This window comes from Pelmatolapia mariae, linkage group LG10_11, assembly GCF_036321145.2.
Source record: "Pelmatolapia mariae isolate MD_Pm_ZW linkage group LG10_11, Pm_UMD_F_2, whole genome shotgun sequence".
NCBI classification, from domain to species: Eukaryota; Metazoa; Chordata; class Actinopteri; order Cichliformes; family Cichlidae; genus Pelmatolapia; species Pelmatolapia mariae.
In genome coordinates this window covers 37,216,965-37,230,579 of record NC_086236.1, presented here as the reverse complement: position 1 = coordinate 37,230,579, position 13,615 = coordinate 37,216,965, and the positions used below count along the sequence as shown (strand labels likewise).

General features: G+C 43.8%; 1 protein-coding gene across 4 annotated transcripts in view; it reads right to left on the bottom strand.

Moving 5' to 3' along the window:
* The window catches only part of camkk1a (calcium/calmodulin-dependent protein kinase kinase 1, alpha a), a 54,665-nt gene extending 41,270 nt beyond the window's left edge, over window positions 1-13,395 (bottom strand). For 2 of the 4 annotated variants that reach the window (XM_063487698.1, XM_063487699.1), the window contains exon 1: window positions 12,716-13,395. The gene's annotated coding sequence lies outside the window, so the exon portion shown is untranslated. Of the gene's footprint in view, window positions 1-2,615; window positions 3,424-12,715 lie in introns of those variants that run through there. The other 2 variants (XM_063487696.1, XM_063487697.1) reach the window with 2 other exon arrangements.
* Between the last annotated feature and the right edge of the window lie 220 nt (window positions 13,396-13,615).

Here is a 13,615-nt window from a genome sequence, read left to right as displayed (position 1 = left end):
TGTGGCAAGATTTTGTCTTAATTTGTGACCATTTTAGTGTCGAGTCAATTTCAAACAACAACAATGTAGTGCTCCACATCCAGGATTGGGAACAGTGAGCGGGAAGAAACTGACTTTATGTGGTTCGGTCGTAAGAAAATCTCTATTAGTACGATTATTTTACACAGTGAGAATCTTGTTACAAGAAAACACATTTTTACTCCAGGGTTTTAACTCCCACTAGGCCTTATCCCATGTTTAATAGAAGGCCACAATAAGTACAAATCAATACATTCATCTACTTAACATCAAATGAGTACAACTCATATTACACTAAAGAGGTATTCCCTTGCTGTGCTCTACTATCCATGAGCCTACAGGCTGATCAGGTATCTCCTGTCACATTTCATCTCCCTCAAATGAAGGACAGGTGGATAACAACAACATCAACATATCACCCTATTAGAGCACTTCGCTCTCACACTGCAGGCTTACTTGTTGTTCCTAGAGTATTTAAAAGTAGACTGGGAGGCAGAGCCTTCAGTTTTCAGGCCCCTCTTCTGTGGAACCAGCTTCCAGTTTGGATTCAGGAGACAGACACTATCTCTACTTTTAAGATTAGGCTTCAAACTTTCCTTTTTGCTAAAGGCTGCTGGGGGATTCCCATGATGCACTGGGTGTTTCTTCTTCACTCACTATGTGTTAATAGACCACTCTGCACTGAATCATACCTGTTATTAATCTCTGTCTCTCTTCCACAGCATGTCTTTATTCTGTCTTTCTTCTCTCACCCCAACCAATCACAGCAGATGGCCCCACCCCTCCCTGAGCCTGGTTCTGCCGGAGGTTTCTTCCTGTTAAAAGGGAGTTTTTCCTTCCCACTGTCGCCAAAGTGTTTGCTCATAGGGGGTCATATGATGGTTGGGTTTTTCTCTGTAGGTATTATTGTGCCTTACAATATAAAGCACCTTGAGGTGACTGTTGTGATTTGGTGCTGTGTAAATAAAACTGAATTGAACACAAGAACTGGCTGCTACTGATGAATCTTTGAGCAAGCCTATGGTACAGTGTGGATTTTACATAGTTTCTGTGTCTATACGCACGCGCGCACACACACACACACACACACACACACACACACACACACACACACACACACACACACACACACACACACACAAACTTTGTTTTTTGAAAAAGCATTAGGGGATACTTTGGTCGCTCTCTAAACAAAAGGAATTTGGCTTTTTTGGCTTTTCCCATGTTCCACTTTTTGTGGTAACTAGCAGTTGGTGGTGACAGTCTAATCATCTGAACTGATCTGCATCAACTGACACTGCAGCACCTTAAGGGCCTCTGGAAACAGCAAGAGTACTTTGTAATCAGCCAACAACTGTGGGCACATTTAAGGGATATTCTCATCTCTATGACTGATGAATATATTTGATGTCAAACACGACTTATTCTTGGGGAACAACAGCTAATGATGACAGTTTCCTACACGTCTCAGAGTCAGCAGTACTCTGCAAACCACAGCACCAAATGCTGCAATGAGCCACCCCACTTCCCTCTGAGAAATTGTGACCTGATGAAAACTTCAATGATTACAGTTTGTAAATAAAAACTACAAAGTATACATTTAGGCATGCATTAAAACCAGTGAAAGCACCAAAGGGCTGTGAAGTTTGTGTGTGGGGACTGAAACTGTTCAGTATGTAGATGAAAAAACATGATGGGAAAATGACAAAAAATAAATAAATAAACATCTATAGGATGTAACTTATTACACAAAACAAAGACCTTTGAGACCACGTCCTCCCAAACAAAGACTCAAAGGTTCATATTTCTGATATCCAGTTCAGCACAGGAAGTTCAGATGTGTGAACTAAAGTCACAGACTCGAGCTGCACACAGGTGCTGACACTTGCTGCACACTTTGCAGTGTGTTTGCCCGGCACAGGCTAATCCCCGGAACTCTTTAATTCAATCCACAGGATTATCTGGCACCTGTACGAGACACAATTAGCTGCAACCATAAACCTGTTAAACACGTTCTTGTCCACCCATGCAGTGCAATACAATGGGCAGGAAGCTCTGCCCCTTGGATCCACGGGCGACGATCAATGTGAGTGGACAGAAATACACCGGGGGACAATCCCAAACAAATCCAGGACACCCTCTCCAGGGTTGGTTACCTCAGGCATTAATAAGCCCAGGATTACACAGGATATGAAACTCCAAACAGGGAAGTTGGATGAGCCAATTATTTCTCCTGTGCTCACACTCATGAGTCGGCACCCTGCAACAAGCCTGACCTTCCTGGAATCTTGAAAATGTTACCCGACAAGGGTCTCTCTAATAAGGACAGACTGGAATGGGATCACCCCGCCCTCCCACCTCCAGAGAGATGAAAACTGATCTGCGGAGTTGTGTCGTAGAGGACTTTTCAGGTGAGGCCGGCTCCACCCTCTGTCCTCGTGACACTGCTCAGGGTGACCAGTAGCACAACCTACGAGCTGGTGACCTACTTTTAGAAAGCGTTAGCACTGGCTTGAGTCCAGCAGAGATGGCAGGTTAATGCAGAAGACAAACCAAGTGCAATCCATCTCTTGCCGACTCTTAAAATTCCCACTTACGGCTCTCAAGAGGATCCTGGTAATCTGTGATGATTTGAACCCGCAGAGGATTAATGTGTTGCTGCAGAAAATGAGAAGCCATCCATCCTTCCCATTGAGAGTGATACACTAAATCCCCCAAAGAGCAACAGTATCCCGGTGATCTCTATCCATGCTCATTGCTGCTGGAACCCTGTGGTCAGGTGGAAGGGACGCTGCTGTGTCAGCTCTGATGCACAGTGGCTGGTGAGGCTGCAGCTTACCGTCATCTCTAACAATAATGCATACCACATGAGCAAGAGATAACCTAAATTCAGAAGTGTATATTGCCACCTCTGCCTGATATGCTTTTACTCCTTCACCTGCTGCTAAAACAGCTTCAGACCATTCAAGTCATGGACTGCTACAGCCTGGAAGGCACCTAACCCAAATCCCCAATGCCAGGACTATCACAGGACTACCCTTCCTACAAATACTGACAGCAGGTCGGCTGTTACGGGGACAGCAGTGATCTGTATCACTATGAGATAATGCCTCAGCAGTTACAATATACGGCAACGTTATTCACTTACTTTTATCAACATCAGTTTATGCACTCTGTAATACAATGTTAGACTGCCCAATAGCGATGTCCAGCAAGACTAGCAGCAGTATGTCTGAAAGTAAAAAAGGTTTCTGTTCACAAGTTTATTTTGTTTTCCCCAAAAATTCAGGAAGCTTGTAAATGTATTATGCAACGTGTAAATACGTCTATTAGGTGGATGCAAAGCGCACTCACAAGAATCGTAGTTTCTGGGTTACAAAGCTTTTTGTCTGTTTTTGACAAATAAATCATCGAGTTAACCTTGAAGACCAAATTTGAATGGATTCTTAACACAAGCCCACTCTGCACCTCTGCAACGTTTTAACAGAAATCATTCAACACTTTTAAGCTTTCGTGTTTGCAGACAGAATGAAACACACACACACACACACACACACACACACGTGTATTTATATCCTCGTGGGGACATCTCATTGACATAATGCTTTCCCTAGCCGCTTACCCTAACCATCAAAAATGAATGCCTAACCCTAACCCTAAACCTAACCATAACCTAATTGTAACCCTGACACTAAAACCACATTTTGAGCCTCAAAAATGCCTTCAAACTTGTGGGGTCTGGGATTTTGGTCCCCACAAGGGCTGTTTGTCCCCACAAGTATAGTAAACTACCAATTTTTGGTCCCCATGAAGATGTTAATACCTGTACACACACACACACACACACACACACACACACACACACACACACAAACACACACACACACACACACACACACACACACACACACACACACACACACACACACATACATCACCTAACTGGTGAAAAGAAAAGGAAACTGTTAGTCCACATGTTTAACCAAAGTCAGGGAAGGGAGACTCGCATGCACCGACAGGCACACTTGGTTGGACAGGCTACCAAAACACAACACAAAAGCTGAAATTAGAAACACAAACACAAACAAAAAAATGCTACTTGATTCTCAGCTAATAAAACTTTGCTGTATGTTTTCGTAGACTTACATGATGTCAGTCTGGCCGTGTCTGGCCACGCTGCTAGCAAGGCCAAAAATGTGCATTAAAATGATGACAGAAATCTGATTCACCCACAACTACAGGCTCCTGTTCCCTTAGAGCAAAGCATACATCTAGACGCTGACATTTCCGTTTGGCAGAAAGCTTATCGTGCTTGTGCTGTGAATGGTTGTCAGGTGTGTAAATTTAAATATGCATCAGCCTGTAAGAGATGTTGTGCAGGCTTGATGTTCTGAGATGAGACGGCGGCGCATTAAGTGAAGACAGTGTTCTCCTTACACGGCACACAGTCGCATCGATACGGTTTCACGCGCACGTGTGTCTTTACGGTCTAATGAGCATCACAGTGTGAGCAGGTGGAGATTACAGGCGTCTCAGTGACAACATGACTTAACGTTCATGGCCTCCAACTATGGATAATGATCTAATAAATGCAATTAGCTGCACATTACACTTGACATGTAACGGAGAGTAACGGCCGTTCCATCCTGTGACCAGGTTTGGCTTTCTCTGCCAATAAGCTCCTTTGTCAAATGCATTTCAGAGAATTCTCACTGGGGGAAAAAAGACATTTTTCCAAGCTTATATGGCCTTCACAGGATTATAAACATCATAACAAAAGCAATTGTTAAGCTGTTATCTCTTTGGAACAGATTTCTTAATGTGGATTTGATGTGTGAAGAAAAAAAAGACGACCCCAGCTGGCCTGAAGATCCTTACAGAAACAAGTGGTTATGTTCTTTGTGTGGGGAAAGGTCACAGGCAGAGGCCTGCGACGGCAGCGCCACGAGCAAGCTGCTGATATCAGACAGGAAGCAAATGTTTAGCCCAGTAGCCCCTCGATGACTTAATCATGGCGCGCCCAAAGAGGTTCTTTACAGCTTTACAACATTTTTCAGTCTTTGTGGAACACTGGCAGATAACACACATTATTTAAAAGACAAAAAATGACAAATCAAAGTCAAAAGTCACCAAAGAGACAGTTGTATGGTATGAACTCCAAACCTAGAAGAACCATCTGCAACTATTTCAATAATGAATGCTTTAAGTGGTAGTTTTGGGCAAACATACCTGAAGTGTTTCAGCTTCATATCTTTATAAACTGAATCTGTCAGCAGGTTACAGCTGCCACTGAAACACACACAGCCACTGTAATTAGGAAACCTCACAGTGGGAAAAAAGGAACTTGCAATATACATAAAAACAACATTTTAGAAGACTTTTTCTTTTTTACATTTGCTGATGGCGATCAGTGATGATTCCATCATCCCACTGATATCTGAGCCAGTTTATTCTCGAGAAATGTAAGAAACCCTATGGGCTGTAAGCCTTTCTCTTCCTTTGTAAGTAACGTTAGCAGCAGCATTGAAGAGTCTCCTATTCTCCACCCTTATGCCAGCTACAAAGAGAAATTTTGATGCAGAAGCCTGGAGAGAGGAGCTGAGGTTGGTCAATTCTCTGCAATTCTCACAAAAATAGGCTTCCCTCTCCAAAAAAGAAAAAAGAGTGCCGATGTCAGCTGGCCCAGGGTTACATGCTGCTCCTCCTCCAGGTTTTCATCAAAAGATTACCAGCCGTTTCATGCAGTTCCATCGTTCCTGCAGAATTATATTTATACAGCAGTACAACAAAAACACCAGAGCAGGAAAAAGTAGAGAGAATCATATAGAGAAGTTGAAGAGCAGCGTACTGTCAGAGGAGATCTTAAGTTGCCTTTTGTTAGAACTCGGCTGAAATCACAACTGTGATGGCCACGGGAATGGATTCCTCCACCTGCAATGCCCCCACCTCCACTGCTGTCTGCACAGATAATTTACAGAAGCAGGGAAGGTGTATACTTCTTCTGTAATGTGTTAATTTGTGATTTTGATGTTGTCATGCTGTGGGATACATTACCATATTTTCTGCACTATAAGGTGCACTTGAAATCCTTTATTTTTCTCAAAAATCGTCAGTGCGTCTTATGTATGAATTCTGGTTGTGCTTACTGACCTCGAACCGATTTTATGTGCTACACGGCGCTCAAAACTCTGTCAAAAATGTTTTAGTACGACTCTGCTAAGCTACGAAGCCGCACCGCTTGATGGATTGTTGGGTCCTAAACTCCGTCCGCTTCAGGTCCCAAAGTCAAACGATCACTGCGGCATCACTGAGAGTTAAAAACTGTCTAAATTCTTTCACCTTTAATAAAATGATCAGCGTTGCTGCTTTACCAGGTGTAGCAATTAAGTTTAACATCCAGGCATCCATGAAAACAGAATTTCTTACACTTAACAGAGTTAGAAGTTAGCAGGAAGTTAGCTCGCTAGCTTCCACCTAAACATGATATAGCATCTTCTGACAGAGATTTCTGAAAAATTCAAACGTACAGCTCTGCTATCACTTCCAACATAAATGAAGACAGAAAACGAAACAGCAGTGACGTTTGTAGGGTTACTGAAGTTGGGCTAGCTGGTATATAATGATGTGCTACGTGATCGCTAGCGACACAGCTATGTTAGCATAACATAAACACAGTGAAGCTGCAGGATGAACGCTAACTTTTTTCCACTCGATAAAAGTTAGCGTGAGGGTTCCCGATGGTTAGGGACAAATGCAATCGCATGGCAGGATGCTGTAAACGGACCAAACTTCAGTCAGGAGAACAACTGAGATAATCCATCCACAATACCAGGTTAGTCATTAATATAGTGCAACAACATAGGAATAGAGCAGCTGCAGAGAATTCAACATTAATGAATCAATGGTACAGAAGTGGAGGAAGCAAGAAGAATGAGTTGAGGAAAGTTTGACTTATCTGACTGTTTGGTTTCGTTTAATGCGCCTTATGGTCCAAAAAATACGGTAACTGTAAACCAAGTACTGCATCTTGGTGGAAGGGAGAATTACAGTATACAATTTATCTCACGGTGGATATGAATGTCTGAACCAAATTTCAGTGCAACAGTTGATTAGCAATCACTCGAATCCTTAGCAAGGCAGGAATAATTAAAGGAATGAATACAGCCCAGTCTTCACCGGTGTGGTGGACGGACTGACTGACATTGCTATCCCACGAGCCACAGTGATAGCATGACCAGAAGCATGTGCAAATTACACTATTACTTAATCTGAAAGACTGAAAATCAGATTACAGTTACTACACATTGGAACCCTGTATCTTAATGTACTGTGCTATCGCTAATGATCAGGGACTGCAAAGCAGGCACTTCCATCTATATCGACATGGAACCAATCCATTTATTTAGGAGCTGAAGCATGCCAAACACCCCCTGTTTAGTGCAAAACATACCTGGTCCCAAGTCCACCCATGTATCACTTGAGAGTTGATGTAAACAAAGACAATACCATCTGTTTAAGCCCGTCTCATTACTACTACATGTTTCACATAGCTGCCACATGTAGGTTGGGTGACAGAACCTTCTGCCAGTGTGTGGGCATTCACTTGAAATAACTTGAGCTATGCATTAACTATTTTTACCTTTGTACCATTTCACTTTAAATGAGTATCTCCCTGTGCACTGTCAGGCCCTCTTTAAGGAAATGAAGTGAGCTAAAAATATGGAACAGGTGGCGAGCGCTCAGAGCAGGTAGGGCTAAACCCAAAGGTGTTCGCTGTGACAAGTGCTGCAGAGGGAAAGCCGATGTCGGGGTTTGCAGGGGAGTTTTCAGCATAGATCAGCGTCTCCAGAGGGCAGCCACACACTCAACCACACATTTATTTCAGTTAGCTCCCCGGCCCTGGGACCGTGCGAGAGAACGACATCTGAAGTTAGCAGGACATGAATACAGACACAACTTACAGGGATTTAAGAGCTACTTGTGTTATTTTTCTAGGAAACAAATTTATTGCATTGCTGTCATACTGTCAGTCTGACAACAATGTGTCTTTCTAAGAGTACTACTATATCGAACCGTATGGATTTCGGTAAAATCACAATGTGGTTACGAAGCCAAAGCTTCAGGAAAGCCACAGAAACATACTAATCAATACTTTAATTTTGCCCTTCTTAAGACGTGCCGGTGTCTCTCATACACAGACTAATGAGAACGAGCGAGAAGTGCAAGTGGGGTGGAGTACAGGCTAGCACTTGGATGAGGTTAACTGAGAGATCTGAGGACCCCCAGAGTCCTTACTGGTGGTGCTTTGAATGATAAAGGCCAATATGCAGATATAGCTGCGTGCCAGGCGCAGAATGAATTAATGAGGACCTAAATGTATTCATGGATTCACTTTCTACACCTCTCGCCTCTAAAAAAGTAAAATAAAACAACTTGTTACTGGCACCTAAAGTTTCACAATTATCTTTCTGTTAGGTTGGCTGACATTTAAAATGTCATTTGGAGGATAAAGCAAAGGTTCAAAGGTGAAAGGTCAACTTCAATGTTATGGTAGCAATGGGAAGGTGGTGGCCACCGACACAGCTGTTTAAGTGGACGTTTTCGCTGATGGATTTAATCAACATCTGCATTCACCTGCCAGCACCAGCATTTCCTGAGTCATACATCTACATCATTTCAGGATACACACTCGTGCTGTTACTGCAGAAGGGGGGGTTCTCTTTGCCTCACCGTAAACGGCAGACAAGTGGTAACTTACAGTACCACAGTAACTTAGCTGACATTGCATCAGATGCATAATTCAGCTTGTTTCTGCTTGTCTGAACATACAAGCGTCCTCTTAACACAGCCAGAACCAGAAAGTGTCAAATATAATGTAAAGACACTGAGTGGCTAAAGTCCTTCTGACCACCAACCTATCCACTGGCTTTGTGCGCACACTGTGGCTATGAGACAAAGTAAAATGTGTGGACAAACACCTCTGCCAGTATTATATACTAGCTCCTGACTGTGTGCCCTGGCTGCTCATTTTCCCAAGAGTATTCAAGGAACCACGATCATCGTGATCCCATTAAAGGAGAGTGGGAAGGGTTGCTTGCTCTGCTGAGTTAGTAGTAGTAGCTGCTAACTCAGCCACAGTGACATTATCCACTGAATTCTCAGGAGTTCCACATCTGTGATTTATCACCAACCCTTTTATTCAGTGTTAGCTGTGTGTTTGGTTCTCTGACTGACTCTGTGCAGACCATCATGATCTGAGGAACCCAACTCGGCACACAAGAATGTAGCTTAGGCTGCCTGAAAGTTTGTACTTGATGTCATCATTCACTGATTTTGAGCACTTATCCTAAATATGGAGATTCCTCATTTTTTATTTCAGGACAACAACATCTAATTAGTTTGTGTGACAAACTACAAACCCAGCAACTACCAAGCAGTGGGCTGGAATTACTCTTTCTTTAGCATATAAAGATGCATATGGAAAGATTTGTTTGAAATATGATTGAATATTTCAATTTGACCAAACCAAACTATACTGTAGCATGCTCTAGTTAGGTATAGAGAGTAAAAGTAAAGATGTTTTTCATTGCTAGTTTAGCCTAAACATGGAGTCTGAGAGTATTGACTTACTTTGTGGAGGAACTGCAGTTATTAGTGCTTCCATGTTGGCTTCATTGTTCAGACTTGTAAGCTGAATCTTCAATATATGAATTAGCAGGATATAGACCACGCCCTGCTTTGTACCGCGCTGATAAGTGACCAATATCCAGAAAGCGCGTTCAACAGGAACAGGAAACGATACATAAAATAGAGTGGGACACAGACTCGTCTTAACCTGCTTTAACTCTGTCATCTCAGCCCTGTTGGAGAGCTCACCTGTTACAATTACTTCATGCGTCTATTCATCCTACACCGCTAGAGTCGTTCTGACAGAGTGAAACTCTGCAACAATACACCGGGAGCTTCTACAAAGGAGGCAGAATCACTACAGCGAGTACAGCTGCTGCTCTTTCCTCACAGCTGTAACATGAAAGCCTGCGAGACATCAAATAAAGCGCTCTTTGGCGCGGATACAAATAGGCCTGAGCGTCACTCTCCAGACTGGAAAACACACTTGAGATGCACGTAATGAGTTGTCTTATATCTCTGGTGAGGAAGACTACTGTCACTATCTGTGACAGTATTTATACAGCTAAATCTCCTGCAAAATGACTCATTATGGCTGATGTCTCCTAAAAAAAACCCAACAACCCAAGAACAAAGGCTGTGTGTAACTGAACTTCTTCATGTATTAAATACAGGCTTTATTTGAATATCAAAGCATCAAATCCCAAAAATAATGTCTCACCAGTCCAGGTCAAAGGTCAGGCACAGATTTCCATTTGGATCCAAATCTGTGAATCTTCATGGCTGACACACACAAACATGTAGAGGTGCAGCTCATCTCCACTTGATGATCACCGGGCTCTCTTACAGTGAGCAGTGGACACACCACCATGCAGACCATGCAAACAAACAGAGGGGCCTTGATTTGATCAAACGATGGTACTTGAAGCTCTACAGACACTTAATGACCACAAATGATCGAAAATACAAAATGACAAGCTGCAGGGTCAAGTGGTTGTCATCTCCAACCAGCTGCGAGCAGTCACAGAGCGACGCAGAACGATGTTCAGGCCTTCATGTAAATCTCTTTAAGATTTATTTAAAACACTAATGGTAACACACACACAAAATACATATTTCTTTCTCCTCCCAGCCTCATGCAAGTAATTTCCCAGAGGGGCTGAAGGAGCTGGGAGCTGTTGACATGTCCTCCTTTTTAGTCACTGAGCTGTGTCTCTGCTATGGTTCCACAGCCCGTGTAACAAAGGAGTTTAAGCCATCGGCGCCTTCAGTGGGGAAAAAAGAAGTGTGCAAGGAAAACCGAAGCAATCCATGCAAAAGCAAATAATGAAATAAAATCTTGTTTTAATCAAAGTATATCTGCAATATGCTTCTAAACAAACAACTCTTGGCAATGCATGGCTCATTTTTGGGCACATCACTTGACAAAGACCAAAATGCAGCCATCACCTGTGCACATGTTTTGTTCAAACTGAAGAACCATTTAAAAAGCCCATCATGCTGTTTCTAACTTCCATTCCTGGAATCCAGTGCTAACAGGGCTGCATAGAAAAACAAACAGTAAATAAGCCCAAAAGAGGGAAGCTGAGCTGCTCAGGAACCATACTCGCAATACATCAGCACCGCTGCAACAGAGCCTCCGGCTAATTCAGCTGAAGTCACTTTAGTTACTATGCCTGCGGGGATTCAAGTCATCATAGTGTCGAGCAAGCCAAACAGAAACTGGTTTTCTCTGCGCTGAGTAAACACCATGCCTCACCAGACTAATTGTTTAGGCTGGGGTTAGGAAGGAAGTCAGAGACGACTCTGCAACTATTTGTGTCATTCAGGCGCTCGCTGATTGTTTTTCCAATGTGTACCACCGAATGAGTCTGTTCATTTGGAAGCTATCCTTCAAGCGACTTCAAAAATTCAGGCGCGTGCCTCATAAAGCGTGAGAGCAAACAGTCCTTCTCCAGGCAAGCCGAGTGGCTCCCTGCTGTTAGGGATAAGATCTCAGAACAAGCCTTATGAGCTGGTACTACAGTCACACCGAGTGCAGGCAGGTCAAAATGACACCCTAAATATGTCTAGAAAGCCCAGTCTCTATTTAAATTAAAGCTGTTAGCTACAAAGTCCATTGCTGTGTAGCTCAAAGTTTCTCAGCTCTGGTTGAGTAGACAGATTTCCCACCTCATAATTTGTCAATGCAAAGTGTTCTGCGCTCCAGTTGGAAGCTCCTTCAATCACACTCAACAAAACTGGGAGAAGTTTAACTCTGAACTACAAGTGGCCTCATTTCATCCACTTCTGTGGTCTCTTTACCCCTTTAATGATCTTAAAATGAGATATTTGCTCATCGAGCACAGAGAATGAACAGACAGTGGGGTCCTGTCTCATCGACGCTGTGCAGGCAAACGTGCCCTGCTGAGCACCGTTTGTTGCAACTATATAATTAACCGCCGGACAAAGTTCATATTTAGTCAGCTTATCCTTTCAATGACATTTTCTTAAGCAAATTGAATTATAACATATGATCCTCGTATTTGAGAGGCTACAAGCAGTGAAATTTTGAGGATTCATCCTCTGCTGGCTATCTAATCAATAAATAATTACAGCTTGTGGCTCACAGAGGGAAACCTGTGATCACATGAGACATACCAGTGTGGAACTGGGCTAAAACTGGGCCCTCAACAGTAACCCTGAAAGAGGTGCTCTAATTTTCTGGTTTGCACAGTTAAATTCTTGACAAATGTCGTGTGTCTGGTGTAAGGCCACATCATGTTCTGCCAGGTGCGTGACACAAATAAGCGGCACATCACGCAACGTTGCGTTTCGTTGCAGCTTCCAGCTCGAGGGTGCAAAAGCGCTTAAAATTCAGTGCAACAAACTGCAGAGTGACCCAGCCTCCTTACGCGAGCGATCCACCGAACATCAATAAAACACGGTCAGAAAGCACGTGCGGGGAGCTCCATCTGCATTGCACAACAACACCAGCGTACTTCCCCCTGTGTTACACTACGGCGACTGCCCTGAAACAGACGGGAACACACCGGGCATGCGAGGATTTAGAGAAAAAAGTTTCACTTACCCACAAAAAAAGAAAAAGAGCGCTGGTGCGTGCTCGAGCCCCGGATTCAGAGGGTTGTCCCGCTCGGACGCGCGGTGCCTGCTTGAGTCACTCTCTCCGCTGCCTTTTGTTCACAGACGGGCACCTCCTCACCGGGCTTCTGCGCTAGGCGTGTGGCTGGATCGGCTGCTGACCCGAGGTGTGTCCCGTGTTTTGCACCATCGTTTCCGGAAAGCACGGGCGGATCAGCCTACACTAGCCTCTTTTTGTTTACAGTGCAGCCACAGAGTAGTGAAGACACCCAGCGGCAGATCGCGCACACACACACAAACACACACAGCCCTGCAGCTGACTGCTGCTGCACCACTGCAATGGGAGCACAGCAGCAAAGGGGGCTGACCACAAACACTTTGACACACTCTGACTGCTGTGTAGCACGTCGACAGCACGCCGAGCACCCCCCGAACTTTTTGTTATTCGACGAGGAATGAAAGCACGGGTCCTAAGATCCGCCCTGTTCCCGCAGCATGGCCAGTCGGTGCCGACGGCCGTGGAAAACTCCGATACTGGCGCTACTGGTCACTACTCACTTCACATAAAGCAGCAAAACTCCTGGTGTGCGTTATAGAATAAAGCGCCATGTGTGTCCCGGATTAGATTACCGGGTTTATAACCACAGATGTGGATCTGCCATAATCATCCATCCATTTAATACTGGACGGTGTCTACAGTAGTGTAATTAGCGCCTCTGCTGGCCATCCTGATTCGTTTCCCCAGAAATAAAATTCCAGGGAAGGTCTGACTAATTAGTGGAGATAAGAGAAGCACTGGGTGAAACAGTCTAATTGCTGGCCCACACTTTGTTACCGGCATCCGGTGGCCAAAACACTCCATTTCTTCTCATTTCTTTGGCTGAATCTA